Source organism: Oncorhynchus mykiss, chromosome 1 (assembly GCF_057628025.1).
Source record: "Oncorhynchus mykiss isolate SJ-2025 chromosome 1, ASM5762802v1, whole genome shotgun sequence".
NCBI classification, from domain to species: Eukaryota; Metazoa; Chordata; class Actinopteri; order Salmoniformes; family Salmonidae; genus Oncorhynchus; species Oncorhynchus mykiss.
Window position 1 is genome coordinate 58,285,253 of NC_143022.1, and position 17,723 is coordinate 58,302,975.

Below are 17,723 nucleotides of genomic sequence, written 5' to 3' on the forward strand. Positions count from 1 at the left end.
AAGATTCTCATTAAGTATGCTGACTCAGTCAATATCATAAATGTCATGCCTGGAGTAGGGGACACTAGACATCACAGTCCACTCAGACGCGACCCATACAACTGCCACTTGGACAGAGACGGTGCTAGTGGGTATGAATACGGGGACCAGGATAGACTGCACGCACAGGAGTTTGAGGTGAACGATAATCTCGCGGCATACATCATGGAGATGAGGCTTCAAGAGGAGTTGAACCGCAGCCATGTACCTCATAGCACAACACACCAAAGAACTTAGTTTGTAGTAGCCTAGTGCAATGGGTACTGTTGTTTAACGGGAGTAGTGAATTAACCGTTTACACAAGCCGATTGTTTTCTCTTATTAACAACATTATAATCAGACTTGTTGTATAATAGAAAATCTATGTGTACCTGTCTATGCCTTGCTCTTACTGTAACCTCAGCTTGAGAATAATAAAAAGAGTCTTCATATAATTTGTGGGACATGTCCATTGGTTATTGAATCACTTTGTAACAAGGTTACACAGTGCTACTATACGTGGCCTTGTAGTACAATGTCACTAGTTTCAAGTGAAAAAGAATCAAGAAAGTATCCGACATTGGCCAACACTGAATATCTAGCCCTCATGAGGCACCAAGGTCGTGCAGGGAAGGCCCTCGGACAAGGAGATGAAGCATAGAAGGGATGAAACTTTGGGATGGGATAAGTCTTTGAAGATGAATAACACCATTGAATTTGCCAACCCTCTGATTATATATTATACTCAGAGGCCTTGCTTTTACTGTAACCTCAGATTGAAAATAATAAACAGAGTCTCCATATAAGTTGTACACATGTGCATTGTTTATTGAATCACTTTGCAACAAGGTTAAACATAGATAGATACATGCTACTTGTAATATACCTCCCCACTGAGGCTGATAGACGTTTCACCGCTGTATATCTCGTCTCTGGTGTGGCACAGAAGTAAGAACGCTGAGAGCATATCGTCTCTGGTGTACTCTCCCTGTACAGACTTTTTGCCACCTGTAATCACGGTGCTACCTTTCGCGGACTCAGTGATATGGACATTTCTTCACTCAATTTTCCCAGTAGCATTTTCCCTTGCTCAGTGTGAGCCTTGTCAGTGAGCCTATCCCCAGGTAGGGCTATGATGTCTCGTGTCTCGAATACACTCGCCTTAATATCTGTGGCCACATTGACTCCCTTTTGCGAGCACCTGTACATGAACACGTCCATGTTGGAGCCCATCTTGTTGCTGGAGCCAGCACCCTTGGAAGTTCCTATGGTTGACTCGATCATCCGAGTGTTTTTGGTGGCCTCGGATAACACCGCCCATCCCAGGGACATTACTGTGTCACAGTAATAGAGAGTTTCTCTATTGATGGCAAATACCGTACTGAGAACCATGGCGAGTTTGGTCTTGGCACCGACATGCTTCCCTAGCATGTACTTGTTGATATGTGACCACTTGCTGTAGAACAGGACCTTGAACCCAGAGCGTACTAGCGTGTTCTCGATTAGATGTTTGACGTCGACCAGTGCGTTGACGTAGGTGTTTTGTTCAAATACCACGACCACAGGTACTTCCTTCCACATTACTTTGGGCATCACAAGCTTCAGTAGTCTGATGTGGGCGCTTAGCAGAGCGAGTTGTCGAGGGCTATAACACTTGCGATAGGCAACCAGGTCCCGGAGCAGTTCATACACGAGTGCATCTCGAGATGTAACTGGAAGGGGTACGGTGATATGGTTCTTGCAGCGTTCGCCTCGGCCGACACCATTCGCAGCGGACCCCTTAAGTACTTGGCCGTTATCAAGGAGAGCCGAAGGGAAAGACGATCTCTTCACACCATCATATCTCTAGCGGTCACCGGGTGGATGGTGAACCTGTCAGACTCCAAATGCACATGCGGCACCTGGGGCCAGGCCCTGGAACTGATCTCCTGCTTCGTTACCCGATGCCGAGACCACGTTGACGATCCAGGACGAGGCCCGCATAAGAGCTTACATTTGCAACCTGTTAGACCTGAGCCCTCCTCCGAACACATCGTGGCGTGGCGGGGAACACAAAAGATTAGATTACGGATACATGTTTAGAGACCTTCTGGTGTCGGTCTTTGACAACGTGACAACTCACCACTAGCTTTCCACTTGCCAACTCCACAGCACAGCACACACCGGCACAGGACCTAGAGCCACCTCCGAATGTTGGGTCGAGACACAGGTACGCTCTGACCACAGACGCACGACTCATATATTCCAGGATGACACTGTTATTTGACAGGAACTTGTTTATGACCGAGGGCTCGAAGGGAGTGGTGTTGTCAGTCTTGGTATCAGTGGACGAAGTGCTGCTGCTACCCGTGACTTTGCTCTCGAATACTTTCGGAGTGATCATGTTCATCAGCTCCTTCAGATGGTTGTCTACGGATATATGTTGTGGACAGTAGACTCCGAGGCAGAAGCAGGTCGGGCCCGGCTCCCTTTCGTGATACCTACACTTGAAGCTCTGCGACACTACGTGGTATGCAGGCTCCCCGTCATCCCGGCGGATATCAGCCACTTTGGTCAGCCACGGAGTGTTGTTGACATGACTTGTGATATGCACTTGCTTTCGTCCTCTGAACGCAATGTTCGGCAGTACAGCCAGTAGCACCTTAGAATTAACAAAGCCCACTTCGTCCACCAGAATGAGATCGGCGCTCTGCCCTCTGCTAGCCTGGGAGGACACAACATACGGAGAGATGGGAGTGGTTAGGCTACACTGTTCTTATGTCATTCAAGATAATAACACTGGTGATTGTACAGTTCATAGTCTCAAGAAGGACAGCGGAGAGCAAGGTGCTATTAGGGGAAGTGGATAGACAGAGGAAGAGCAACAGCAATAAGTTAAAGAAAGCAGCGGAGCCCGCTACGCAGCGGACCCGGGATGAACCATTCACACATAGAGTTCATAGAGGATCCTCAATGGGTTTCCTACTGTGTTGAGAACGAATGCTCTTTCAGAGATCACAGTCAGGGGTACGTGTGCAGAACACACTGCAGCAGACACGTGTGCTCAGGTTCCAGTTGCTCCTTGATACAGACTATGGTAACTCGGACCCGATATCAGACTGGCTCATTTGAGTCTTCATGTCCCGTTGCGTCGCTGCTCGTGTTTCACAATCCTCAGTTGGAGTTCAGAGGTCCGTACTACATACCCGATAAAGGGGATCCTGTGGAAATGGGTTACGGTGCGAAAGAATACCAACCAGGGAAGGCTGTGTGCTGCTCGGAGGGGGACGGAAACATAACGCCAACATTACCACCATGGATATAAACAACACAGGTTCAAGTGAGTCTGGTGTCCATAGAGTCAAAGTGGTACAGTTGATCCTTGGGGTTGTCCTTCACTCAGTGATTTACCAGACCCTTTCTTCTTCTTCTTCTTGTTTTGCATGCAGACAGGTATTTTCCACTTCATTGTAGCATTACTCTTACGTTGCTGCCTAGGACGCACAGCCTGCCGGCTCTGTCTTTTTTCCATGTAATCACAGAGTAATGTTTTGTGATTGTCAGCAGAGTATTTTGCACGTTCCGAGTTGTGCTTTTCCAGTGCCCAGCTCCCAATGCTGGTTATGGGAGCGTCACCGAACTGCACCAGTGCGTCGTACGAGTGCTCGGGCCGGGTCTGATGACTCTATCGGCGAAGTCTCTCCTGAACGCTATCCCGCAGTGCAAGCAGTTCCAAAACTCGTGAGAAGGTCATGTATGCCGAGGCTGCCGCTCCCGGACACAAGGAATCTGTTGCATCTGTGAGCTCAGGCGCTCGGGACAATCTGAAACCAACATAATCTTGGTCAAAGACGTAGATTCCTTCACAGGCAATGTCCTTTGGTGAGTCTTCCATTCGTACGTATCCATGAGTCAGCTGTCGAAGCGTACAGTAGGCAGCGATGTGGGAGAATAACCATATGAGAGAAGCTATCTTTCTGTTATAGGTAGTAGGTTCGACTGTCTTTTTCAACTGTAGCTCAACCCCCTTGTCCAAGGGCAAAGCGATCATAGAGACTCTCTTGGATGCTGTTATGTTCTTCACCAGACTGGAGGCAGTCTCTATAGGGAAGCCCGATGCTATCAAGTGCTTGAATAACACGACTCTCTCTGCCGTGCAGTTATACCTCAAGTTGTATCTACGGACTGGGCCTATCATTGCCATGCACATGTAAGAAAGCAGCTTATCGTTGGTACCTGTGGACGCTGTTGACCTTAGGTTCATTCTCAGCTCTTCGGCTTTCAACAGAGCCCTGAGTCTGTCCCGCTCAGCTTCGGGGTACTGTCCAGCTAGGAACTGGGCTCTCTCCAGACTCCTATTCAGAGATCCGTAAAATTGGTAGAGGCAACAAACCAGTTCTCTGACAGCAAAGGAGAGTTATCGGATGGGGACTCTGAGGAGGAAAACTAACCCGAGTTCGCCGACAGCAACCGAGAGTCCTCGGACGGGGACTCCGACGAGGAAAACGGATCCGAGGGGGTTGATGATCAGGTTGACAGCGGATCGGAGGGGAGTGTAGACGATGAAGACGACAAAGTAGATGATAAAGAAGACCAAGACCACAAAGAAGACCAAGGCGAAGAAACAGACAACAGGACCCCAGGGCCCATTATGGTGAACTGTGAGTGGCGTGAGAGGGGAGTTTCATGTTTCATGTTACTCAATTCATGTCTCGAAATTGAGTTCATCCCCAGGCTCCCTTGTGACGGAGGACATGTGTTCTTCGAGCCCGTCCACAACGAGGACTACAGGAGCAGGGCTCAATTGGACAACAACGGCAGGCTAGTAAAGTTCTTGTCCTTGATGTACGATGTATACACCGTGCTTGTTTACGGGTGCGGACTGAGACCCGTGTTTGTACACGGGGAGTCGGACACCGCTGGGTCTATGGTTCCTAACATGGTAATGGCAACGCTTGCCCTAGCCGACATCGTCTCCCCTGATGTATATCCTATAAACCCAAGGATTGCGATTGTGGTGCGCGAGGGGAGAGAGGAAATGCTTAAACTAGCTCGGGAGATCCGCCGCTGCATTGTCGTTACCACGGGTTGTAGGAGGAGAGCGGGCGCCCTAGCTTACATGTTCAGGGAGTTACCACACAACCTAGAAAGAGAGGCCAGTTTGCCTTGTGCGGGGAATGACAGGTTCGCCGCTCACTACGCTTTGCCAGAGAAGTTTATCGGCGACGCTGGAATATCTGCATTTACGCAACTAACCACACTTTGGCCCTCTGTTTCCAAGAGAAGCGATTTGAACCACCCAGTGTGCTTACGAGACCCCAGATGGATAGGACTCATGGTGTGTCTAGCGGAGTGGGAAGGACAGAGACAGATCGCAGATGCCGTAGCCCCGGGAGCGCTAGAGGCTCTGATGTCGAGCATCAGAAAGGGCAGAGAATGACAATGACAGTGATCAACCTGTACGACTTGGCGTGCAGAGTGAGGTTACTGGGAGAGATTGACTCGCAACTGGAAATTGAAAGAAATTCCTAGAGTCATTTGAGGAGCCCAAGCGATCGTCATCCACACCAGAAGAACCTTGTAACAAACAGGTGAACGAATATACAGTGTGGCTCACGTGCCGAGGCGTAGAGAAGGGAGAAACCATAGTCGGTAACCCAAATCAACCGCTTACACTGTCAGAAGCAATCGGTGTGTACGCGAAGCTGGGCAGAGAAGTCATCACGTGCTCTCACGAAGAGTCCCTCAACACCTTGGATTCGCTGCAGGACTTCCTTTCGCTCATGCTCCGGGTTCACTCTCATCACAGCTCACGACTTCACCTTCCTTGTGTCTAGCAAAGGACTCCTTGTAGTCGATCAGGTACCAAAACCTCTCTCCTAGGTATTAGTTTCCCATCAGAGACCTCTTCCATTCTTGCAGCTGCTTGCCGTACCAAAAGCAACCAGCCGAGTCTCGAGCGAGTGGCTCAGTGAAGTCCGATCTCCCAGACTCCCATCTGTACTTTAACTTGGACACTTTGGTGCAAAATTAACCCGGGTCCCTCTTTGACCACGGCAAGGGTATCATGATTAGGTTTGTGATGGGCACCAGAGCGTCACGTTTGAACATATTGAGTCCTTTGTTCACCACCTTACAAATACCTCTGGTCCACACCTTTTCGGTAGGGCACGTCAGCACCTGGGAGCACAAGTCGTCGAAGCCTTTCCACGCAGCCGGGTCTCTGATTTGAGCGGTCCTCGAGTCAATCTCCACACGCCCGAGCACTGGGAGCCTTCCTATCCCCCGTGTGCCTCGAGAACTATTGAGCCCCAACGGAACACTGGCAGGAGGAGCGTCACACAGCCACTTTCCAGAAGCTACATGAGAACCCAGGCCCCCTATCGCCTTCAGGTTCTCGGAGAGAGGGTATTCCAGCTCCCAGTCCTGATCCCGCAACGCCTCAACGGGGGCCTTTTGGAAAGTCCACTGAGTAGCTACCAGTTTCTTCCAAGACATCTGGGTAGCCTCGTACCCCTCTAAGGGGTCCCGGCCTCCACTGCGCATGAACATGTCGTTGATTACTGAGCTCTTATTTTTACATGAGTCGTGAGTCTATTGGATCGGGATCTGGCCACTCGGGGTCCTCTTTCTTCAACACTTTTTTCTGTACAGAGAGCTGCTCTCTACGACCACTGCCACAGACTCCAGCTTCTGCACCAATGGCCCCTCGTCCCTCAGGTAAAACAACGGGGACTCGGACGCGAACGCTATAGTGTAGCCGTCTACCACCGTGGTGCCAGGGTATTGGATGACACTGTAGGACCTGCTCGCTAGACGCATGAACATCCAATTGCCCAGACGGGTCCTGACCTTACTCGGGAAACGCTCTACCTTCTCAAACTCAAACACGGGGCCCAGCGTACTGGAGTAGGCTCGCAAGAGGAGCTGCTCTTAGTCACCGCGAGGCAACAGCTCGCACCCTTCCCACAGTTTGGAGGCCTGTATGGGCGAGGGGTTGCAACACCTCGACGGCAGAGGCGCTAGCCTATGGTCTTGAGCACACAAGAAGGACCCGATGGTGTTTGTCCTCCCGCCTCTGCGAGTGGAACGGCTCGTCCGTGCCCCTCGTCCACACCGATGATCCTCTGTGTCTAGTGAGGGTGATCAACTTGCACACGGGGAAGCAGTTTACCCTGCAGCTTTCCGCCAAATGGCTCAGGAGAGCATAGACCAGCGACAGTTCGCCCTTGCCGTGCACGGTGAACTCGTTGTCGAGCATCACGTCTCCTACGGTCATGTCCGGCACGCACGGGTGAACGGATCTGTAGAACCAGGACAGACAGGCGCTCACGTCAAAGTTCCTCTTGGCACCACGTGTGACAGAGACCCTGGCGCAGTGTCCCAGTAGCACTGCCTCGTCTAAGCACGCCTCGTAAACGGAGCCGCATTCACCTGGAGCCCTGTCTGCCCTAACCATGGAGTAGTGATTGGGGTAACACTTGATTGTGAGGTTGAGATTGTATTCCGACAGGGGGTAGGAGAGCATATCTTCATCACTCTCCTCCAAATCTGTTTCTTTCGCTATCTCGATTGAAGGGAAGAACTCTCCATCTCCAATGGTGGACAGGACCACCGAGGAGCCCATCTTCTGCCTTTGCAACCTAAGCCAAGATCTCTTGTACAGAGGCTGCTTACATCCAGGGTCTCCAATATCGGGGTTGTCGACGGCCACATCGAACAGGCACTGTTGTACCTTCCTGCGACAGGTCTTGAAGAGACGAAAGAGTTTGCGTTCCTCGTAGCCTCTCGCGTTCTCGCTACATATGGCCTGCTCAATCTTCGACATCTCCACGACTATACCCCCATCGGCAAAGGAACCCGAATCGACTTTGGTCCTGACGCTTTTGGGAGAGTAATTGAGTTGAAAGAAGCAGTCATTGGCATCGAGCAACTGAGTTTGCAAGGCACCGCGTGTCTTCTCCGGGACAATGACACAGAAGTCATCGGTAAGCAATGTAGGTTCCCCTGCCCAGCTGGGTTGGGGTACAACTCCGGTCGTGTTCGGCATCTTCAACACAGCTCTGCTGTATCCGTGCTTTGAGTTGAAGACTCCGCAAGCCCTCAATATTCTCAGGTTCACCAGCCCCAGAGTCCGTATCCCGATGGTGATCCACTTGAAACTCGAATTGCAACCTCGTCCGCGGCCAAACAGGACCAAATGTCCCTTTCTCTGTCCGGTCCTCGGACCTGTGCCGATGACTGTGGAAATGTTTGCTATGACTCGATCTTCGTTGTCAGTGTCGTCCTCGGATTCGCAATCAGAGCTACGGCACTCACTCTCTTCCTCGCAGGCGTAGTTACTTTCCTCCTCACCTGTGTCTTTGCTTTCCTCATCGTCATCTCCCTGAATGTCCTCCCAATTGTCTTCTTCACTTTCTCCCTGGCTAGAGTCCTCACTGTCCTCTCTTTGCTCACTTTCCTCCCCGTTGCTTTCCAAGTCGCTGTCATCCTTGCTATCGTTGCCAGCTAACCCGTTTCGGATTCGCAATATCTCATCTTCCAGCTCTTCGCACATTACCACCTCTCCACCCGAAAGGTCCAAGTCTACAAGTCCGGAGTGAACTTTTGGGTTGGCCGACACGATCTTTCTGAGTTCTGATAAAATGGAAAGCGATTTCACCGTCAACCTGAAACAGCTCTTCTCCGAGGCGACAAATGATTCCTTCAGACACAGGTACGAAAACAGCAGAGTCTGAGCCTCTCTCAGGCTCAGACTGGACATGAACAAAAGCTGAACGGGGCTGCTAGCGAGCTCTGATTTGGAGACACTTAGTTGCCTGAAGACATTGAACGCGTACATGATGGCGACACCAGTGGTGCGACGATGTCCATTGTTCCAGGCAACAGGCGTACCGATTGATTGAAGATGTGAGTGTTTGACCTGAACCCTCTCGGTAGGACCCTTTCATATGTTGAGTTCCTTATGACGTGTAGCGTGGGTACCTCGCTTCTGGAACGCTCTTTCCCTAGGTGCCCGTCTTCCTCACCTTGGCAAAGGCTGCAGTATATCACGACAGGAGGCACGCCCGGGATACCCCTCTCAACTCTGAACAGACAGCGATCACACGGGAACCATTCCGTTATATACCCGCTCGGAGCCGACATGTTACTGGCCCTCAACTGAACCGTCCCCGGGTCTCCCTTTGTCATGCTAGCCATACTCTTGGGTACGATCACCACAGCGTCTCTCAATATGTGTCTCAACACCACAACGTCCTGGTTCTCCGCGAGAATAGAGAACCCCGAGGGGAGTCTGGTCATGTCTCTCAGAGATGCTAAGCCCTCGTGATTATAGTGGCTAAGGGAGCTCGAGTGTTGAGCTGTGAGAGGCTCTAATTTAATCTCCCCGGGGATGCAGATACCTCCTAGTGTCGAGTCTGACTCTAGAGGGTCCAGGTCTCTCAGATCCAAGCACTTGCCTTGATCGGGCAGAACACATTTAAGTCTGAACTGGATACCCAACTTGCAGTCCCCTAGAGCCAGAGCGCACAGGGTGCGGACTATCTCCTCTCGACAGTCTTCGTCAAAGATCAGACATATATTGGTCTTCCACGAGACGACCAAGCTGTACAGAGATACACCGTCTGTCGTGTAGATGTAGCCCGCTCCCACCTTCAGACCTCAAATGTCGCGCTCCTTCACAGTGTAACATGTCCGCCAGTTTGAACACAAGCCTGCCACTGTACCATGTGAGTCTGAGCGTCGACAGATCACCAGGGAAGGCAGAGATGGCGCTCCGCAACGCCACGTCTGAGAACACGGATAGGGTCTCCTCAAAAACTGCAAATGCAGTCTCGCCAACGGACAGTTTCCTGGGGAGACGGAGGCCTGTGTAATTCTCTATTTGGACGACATGACCTCTGCTGTCAAACGTTGTGAACGTACCCTGGCCAGTCCGCACCCTGTACACGTTATTGGATATACTGAGGGGTGACAAACCAAGAGACCTCTTGCACCCTGCACCTCACCATGAACCTAGATAGCCATTTAGGATCTAACTGGGCAAACACATCACTGTGGGCGCCGAATAGGCTCGATAGTTCATCGTCCGTGAGCCAAAGCTTTCGCCATCTGAGACAGGTGTAGATGTAGAATATGTACTTATCACACATACGAAGGAGAGATCTCGCATTACACATTTTGGGGCTCATAGCAGAGATACAGTTGTGTTCAGCACGACCGGGTAGGCTTGTGTCAATGAAATGGCCAGCGGGAAGGGAACCCTTTCGCTCTGGAAGAGGGCTGACACTTTTGATCATTCTCTCCCCTTGAGAGCCACCTTGGCCAGGGTGGTTAAAGATATCTTCTCAAAGTACGACAATATCTTCAGGACTGAGGCAATGTCCTCTGTGAGGCCAGGCTCAGCTCAGTCGACCAGCGCGCTGGACCCTGTAAAGGGAGACACGTTGGAATCAATGTAAGAAGGATCTGTGAAATGTGAATATGAGAGCGAGAAGAATCATGATTATTTCCATGACATCAGAATGAGTTCGGAATATTCCTTTGACGATGTACCTAGGAACCCGCTTAGAGTTATACGTTTTGGAAATAGCGACAGTGAAGAGACGATGTCAATACCCTGCTCTGACCAGGGCAAGGACGACCACGATTACTATTATTACCACCACAATGACGAGGGCTCTCCCGGAGCCGAACAGATACACGGTCCGTCATGGAAAGTTACAAAGTGGACCTCTGGAGACCTAGATAGAGAAAAGACACCCGGAGGAGGGCACGGGGACCGATCGACCGGTTCCAAACGTAGATGTATGCGATGCTAAGCCTATGCTAAGCTAAGCCCACTGTAAGGCCGCAGCTGAGAACTACAGACGCACCCTCGCCAGCTATACCAAGACCGTTTCTGAGCTTGTGATAGGTTTCAAGAAGGTCCTAGAGAGGTATCCCGAGCTTAGAGTCGACTCGAGCGACGAGCATCTCCACCACATGGTGCAGGCTGCACTGGGGCGCAACAACCTCGTGCAGGAGATGGTTCGGCTGGCTGCAAAAGAGTCAGGCTCTATATGCTGTCAAAGCAGAGCCTGAACGTGAAGATTGTAAGTGCAACAGTGACATTGTTGCCGTACACGAAGCCCTCAACACGTGCTATACCGACAGCGAGACGCTCAGGATGATCCTCCAGCGCTACACCAATCTGTACGTTAGATACATAGAGGTGTGGAGAGAGATGTGTTCCAAGGTATCAAGGGACATCACGGTGATGGAGTTTATCAACCTGACTCAGGACAGGCCTGGTGTAAGCCACGGGAGCCTTGGTCTGAGGCAAAGTTCTACTTCGCTCGCATGCTACACAAGGTGGGCTCTATCACCCCACGGGCCGTGGGAGAAGCTTGCGCCCGGGCGCTCAAAAATATAGATTACAACCTCTCGTCAGCTCCTAGGGATTTTGAAAAACGTAAAGGGCTCGTTGACGCCTCGATACAGGAAATCCGCAGCCGTTTAGACAGCAGTTCAGCAACGTGGAGTTGGGACTCGTGCATGAACGATCTGCACTTTGACATCCGCAGTGACCTCACGGTACTCGAGGTCCTGATCGGGGCTGGGGAGATCTCTGTGAAGACTCTGCTGTACGAGAGGTCTATGCTTGTCTCCCAAGTGAGAAAGATGACCAGGAACCAGGGCTCTCTCGAGCTGCGAGTTGCTCATGTTCAAACAGAGCTCAGAGACTCGGTGTCTCGGTGCCGGTACGCTGAGATGAACGCTTTGCAGTGACCAACCCCCGCCGTCTGCGAGGCAACGTTGAAGCGGCGTGTGTAGGTACTAATCTAGCACTTGCATCGCGGATAGGGCTCCCACAGCATGGATTCGGGTTGTGATTACCTGCTCTACAGCAGAGGAGAAGATAACCGAGAAGAGGACGATGTCGACTACGAGTTGTGTCTACACTGTTGTCATTATAGGAGTCAAGCAGAGTCAATAAGATGCAACGGCGTACACAACAGCCCCGAAGTACCCTTCCAAGTAGCTCGGACCGGGTGCATGGTACCTTACGTGGAGGTGTTCAAAGCTACCGACCAGGCAACTCAGGCCAAATGTACAATATTTGAAAAGTCTGAGACTCCCATACTATATGTATACAATGGTGCGGTTATATCCCTACAAGGTGCGATACATACACAGGACGTGTCGCCTAACGGCACGTGGCTATCAGGAAAGGATGAGTGTAGCCAGTCGTTATTGCGGTTGAGACAAGCGGGTCTGATCTGCCAGAACTAAACAGAATAGTCCTTGAACAAAAGAACGACGATGGGCTACTTTATCTGGCAAACAAGTGGCTGTTGAACAAAAGCAACATGAACGAAGGCATAGAGTTATTCGGGCCCTTTGTCTGTGATGCCATGCTATCTCCGGTGCTTCATGAAATCCTTCGTTCAGATTGGATCGAAGAGCGCAAAGAAGTACTTGAGACCAACAACGAGCTGAAGCTAGGATGGGCCCAGGAGTTCTATGATTTCAACAGTGTCATGAAAACCAGGACCGGTTCCATGGTATTTGCTCACTGTCGAAAATGTCCAATCAACCCCATCATTGCGTACAGTGACAGAATGGTAACGTTCATCTTGGACAAGATGAGATGGTGCGGCTACACTCCTTGATCCGCTGTGCAGGCAATGCGCTGCTCTGAAGGTCGCATTGGCAGGGTGACCTGTGGCCAATGTCAGAGTCGACTCCTGACATCGTGTGTGTTTCTCATGGAGTGTGCCGCAGTGGAGGCGTCTCGTCAGCGCGACTGGCTGGTGCTGTGATTTAACTGTGCTGGCTCCTGTATCACATCCACAGGCTTCAGAGGTGTGGAAGCATGGACAGAGTCCACAGTGATACACTCAGCAAGGTACCAGGACTACAAAGTGAAGGCAGCGTCGTCTGACCTAGAAGCTCTTGTTGTGATGTTCGCCAATGATCACCTGCCAGTCGTATCCGAAACAGCCAAAGGCAAGAGCCCCGAGCACAGGTACAACAACCCTGGCCCCGATCCCAACCACGAGCTGTTACAGTTCATTATTCAAAACGACAGATTCTCCCCATTGCGAGAGCCTGTCGTGTACCCGATTAGAAGCGAGGACGACTTCAACATCTCGACAGCCGTGGACGTACTTACCAAGGCCCCAGATGATATGGAAGCCAGAGGCCAAGAGGTAGACGTGATAGCACGAGCCCTTGTGTTGTGCTTCCCTAGAGTTGCGGCCTCAGCTCTGGACGACCTCACCTTGAGGACTCCTAACACGCTCAGGTTCTCAGCTAGGATATGGCCCGTCTTTGTCAACAGCACCAGAGCGTGTTATCAGCTTTTCAAAGCACTGGCCCTCCCCGTGTCACCCAGCCCCGTTTACACACTCGAGCTGCTAGCGAGAGGGTGGAGATGCGTAAGGCCAGAAGTTTTGGAACGTTTCATACCCATGAGCACAGGGGGCCGTGTCAAGGTCAGCTCTGATCATTACACAAAGCACCTTTTGGGTCCCGTCAACACTCTAGTCGGTCTCAGGCTGATAAGCGAATCAGAAAAGAAACTAACCATCAAGCTGTTGCACAACAGTTTGCTACCTTGCTTTGCTGCAGAGGGTGACAGTGCGCCTGACCGACTTGTGAGCTCTACCATAGCTTTAACGTTCGCAGCTTGCGGGACACGCGTGTTTGAGTTAGCCGTGGATGATGACACCACAGGCTCCCACATCACAGTTACCTCAGCCGGTTTGTTGTACTTCGCAGCCTGGTACGTGCTGGTGTACATTGGGACGTTGCAAATGCAACCCACGTTGAAGAAGCGATTGTCCCGAACCGGCTCGGATGCTGACAAACACCTATGTCTATCTCTGAACCTTGAGCGCCTGACTGAGGGCTCGTACCATTGCACAGTCCTTGACACTAGAGAGATCATACAGGCTCTACGGATAGTGTTCCGTGACCTGCTCGACACGGACACCGTACTACGCGTCGCAGAGCTATACGTTCCTGAACTGCTGGTGCAGCAGCCCTACGCCAGTAATCTTAACTTGATTCCGAACAGTGTCAAGAGGGCACTAGAGAGCCGAGACAGGTGGTTCGTCAAGGAGCACGGGGACGGGCCGTACCTTGAACAGAATGAACCTCCCTTCGAGTACCTTGGCACTCTGGCACACAGCCTTCACAGTAGCATCAAGGGTAGCTTAACTAGGTGTTGAGCTAGACCCATCGCCAAGTCCCTTCATGGGCCAGACAGTGAGTTTGACCCGTGGTGCAACACGCTCTGGGGTTGTAACGAGAACAAGGATCTGTTAGGACTCGATGATAGTTTACGCATGGCAATCAAAGACGCAGACGAGGAGACCTATTCCAATTCAGATGACCTTGAAGAACACCATCCCTCAGCTGGGACCTCTGAGACCTATGGCTCGCTTTCACTTGAACTTCACTCACAGTCTAGTGAAGATGAGGCACCTGGGGTACCCAAAGGAGAAGATGCCATCAACTATCTTCAGTTATGCAAAGGGCTACTGGTGGACAATGTAGACAAGCTTGGCTTTCACTAAGGCCACAGATTCCTAACTGTGACACGATTGAGCCCCGAATTGGACACCAATCAACCTGTTTCAGCTAATGTAATGAAAAGACATGGGAAACATCGCCTCCACTGTGTACATGAAGACGCAGGGCAGCGTGGACGTGAGCACATGTCTCATCACCCATGGTACACTCATAGAGGCACTGTGGGTCCTCTTCATGTACTCGAAGAGTGGCTCCGTACCAACATCACCGGGGCCAGTCTCTTCTGACAATGCAAGCCCGAATCTCTGGCCGTGATGGTACACCTAGCAGTGAAAAGTTTCAGACTCGAAACTGCCACTGTCATGTCGCTTGGAGTCTGCAATGACATAAATGCAATGTACAAGGGATTGTGCGATCAAGAGTCCCAATTTATACCCATCATGGCACTTGTAAGAGGCCTGTTTGGAGTCAATATGGAGGTAAATGTCAACGGCTTCAACTATTATATCACGAACCAACACTACCATGGCCATGTTTGCAAAAGTATCGTCAGTACAACTGCAGAATATATAATAAGGAATAAGAATGACTCGGGGATAGGAGTGTACCTAGAATTGATTAACTGTACCAGCGACCAGGGTCTGACCGATGTTCTCATGCAGCAAGATAGGTGGTTGAGCATCGATGAAGTTACCTTCATTCATGGCACACGAAAGGCTCCCGGTCGTGATCACAGAACACTCCTACCCCATCTATAAGCTAGGTGTGCTCATTTCCTTATCAAGGCTCATCATTATGAACCTGTGGTGCATGTGTAAGCCTCACATCTATATTATCGCTAGAGGCTATATATAATGATGTGTAGCTACCTAATGTGTTTGAATGGTATGGGATCAATGTGAAATAAACAACCACTGAGACACACTCTACTATGTTTATTCCATACCTTAAGGGAACATTTTGACATTTGCTGTATGGTTAGTGAGAAAGTCCATATTGCAAATGTACGGTCCCTTACTAGACGTCCGAAAATGTTTGTAAAATTCGCGGTCGGCATCGGGCCGTGCGGTAGGGCCGGACCTACCGGGAAGTCATCAAATGAACTTTCTCTGACATTCGGTTTCCGTTTTATAAAATAATCAAATTTTGGTCATTTTTCCGCTGTCCTGGAAAATCCCACAAGAGGGCATAAGCAATCATATAGCAACTGTACAAAACATCACGAATCACAACGGGGCCTTATCTCCAAAACGGAAAATATTTCAAAAGTCAAGGAGCCTCCGGTGTCAATAAAAAAAGAACCAGCCATTTATCTATCGTCATTTAAGAGAAATAGTACAATGACAAATTGGTGATGTTCAAAGATAGGTGTTTTTTTCCCAACAGTTACAGATCCAGTTGCAGGGTGTTCATACAAATCTTTTTAAAGTGTGCTGCGGAGCTCTGCGAGATTTCTGTGATTTTCTATGATTTTCTAAAATAACACACACTCACTAAACCCTCCGTAAATAACTCAGTTCTTAACGTTCTTAAAACTCAGGATTCTGTAAAAGCATACCCTAATCAGGATATGAGTTTATTTATAGCTTCCTGTGCCAACCGGAAGTGCCTTTAATTGGGTCACACTGTCTGTTTTGAAGGGTTAAAAAAGGCACATCTCTTCAAAACTTCATATGTGTGACTAGGTAACCCTCATGAACTGTAAATCAGTCATTTCTCCCAACAGATGTCAAAGAAAAGCTCTCACACACACACAGCAAGGATGGAGTGATAAAGTGCGGTGCTTAAAGACACAGAGAGCAGGCAATGGCATTACCATAATCCCTAGGCCGTGCCGAGTTCAACGAGATATCCCGCTTGACCGTAGCACGCTCGGTCTAAGCGCAGCGACCATTAGAAAAGTAGGCCTAAAATGAAGCCTGCACCACCACGTCATTTGCTTTTGGGTGACAGCGGCAGAACCGTTAGGTTTAGAAGGACAATTCAACCACAGGAATGTTCCTAAGGTCCTCCCGATCTGTGCAAGCCTAACCTTGACCGTGTGGCATTAACCATTAACAGTTAAAAGAAGGTGTCTACATCAAACAGTTTGCATTGACTTCTCTCCCCATAGGAATACATTGCCTGCACCCCTAAATTCAATCTGAAGCCTATGTGGGTTACGAATGCCGTATGAACCTGTCTTCGATGACAGTCCATCAGACCACTATGAGGTCTACCTGTGTTGATTCTAAGCTTCCTGGAGCAACCGGAAGTGGTTAAAATCCCCGTAAAAGTGTATATCTATACCCTGCCTGCAGTTTGCTAGAAATAGTGCATTCAACCCTGTGTAAATCAGTCAGTTCTTAACGTAAAGACTTAAAACTCAGGATTCTGTAAAAGCATACCCCAATGAGGATGTGTGTTGACTTATAGCTTCCTGTGCCAACCGGAGGTGCCATAATTGGTGTCTCAATGGCTGTTTCGAGGGGTTAAAAAATTCAGATCTTTCCAAAACTTCATATATGTGATTAGGCAACCCCCATGAACTGTAAATCAGTCATTTTTCCCATAAAATTTCAAAGGAAAACTAAATCACACAGACACACAACTTGGAAGGAGGGACGTATGAGAGACAGGCAGTGCCTGCAATGGTTAACTTTGTTCGAACTAAAAAAGAACCGTCAGACCTAGAGTTCAGAAACTTTAGAAACCTGTTCTAGACCTCAGGTCGATAGTGCGTGGTGAGTTAGGTGGCTCTAGAAGGTTCTCGGACCGAGAAACAGCCTCGTACATATGCAATGACTTCAATTCATTTTGACCATTACGAAAATGACGACATTTAGAAAAGTCTCAGAGACGCAAGGCTAGGTGCATTGAAACCGGCTCGGCCCATAGAGACGGACCCCAACGTTTCTGTCCGATAGCTCATTCAAGGACCCCGTAGCAAGGCATGGAAAAACGTGGATTTTCAGCACCAATTAGGGTTTTGCTCGGGCACCGAAGGACCTATCGAGCCGAAACTCGGGATTTGGGGTCGCCTCACATAGGCCTACACATAATGTCAGAACTGGACCCGCAGCTAGAACGTAACTATGTGTTTTATGTTTTTATTATGTTTTAAACTGAAGGCGCTGTGAATTATAGAATCATTAACGTAAATCCATTTATTTCAGCAATCAAGTGCATTTTGGAAGCTAATTTATTTCATGCGTCTGGATGCT

General features: G+C 49.8%; 2 pseudogenes; both read right to left on the reverse strand.

The window, feature by feature from the left end:
- Positions 1–889: 889 nt before the first annotated feature.
- LOC149985587 (uncharacterized) lies at positions 890–4,938 on the reverse strand (annotated as a pseudogene).
- A 1,089-nt stretch (positions 4,939–6,027) lies between these two features.
- On the reverse strand, positions 6,028–10,178 carry LOC149985588 (uncharacterized; annotated as a pseudogene).
- Between the last annotated feature and the right edge of the window lie 7,545 nt (positions 10,179–17,723).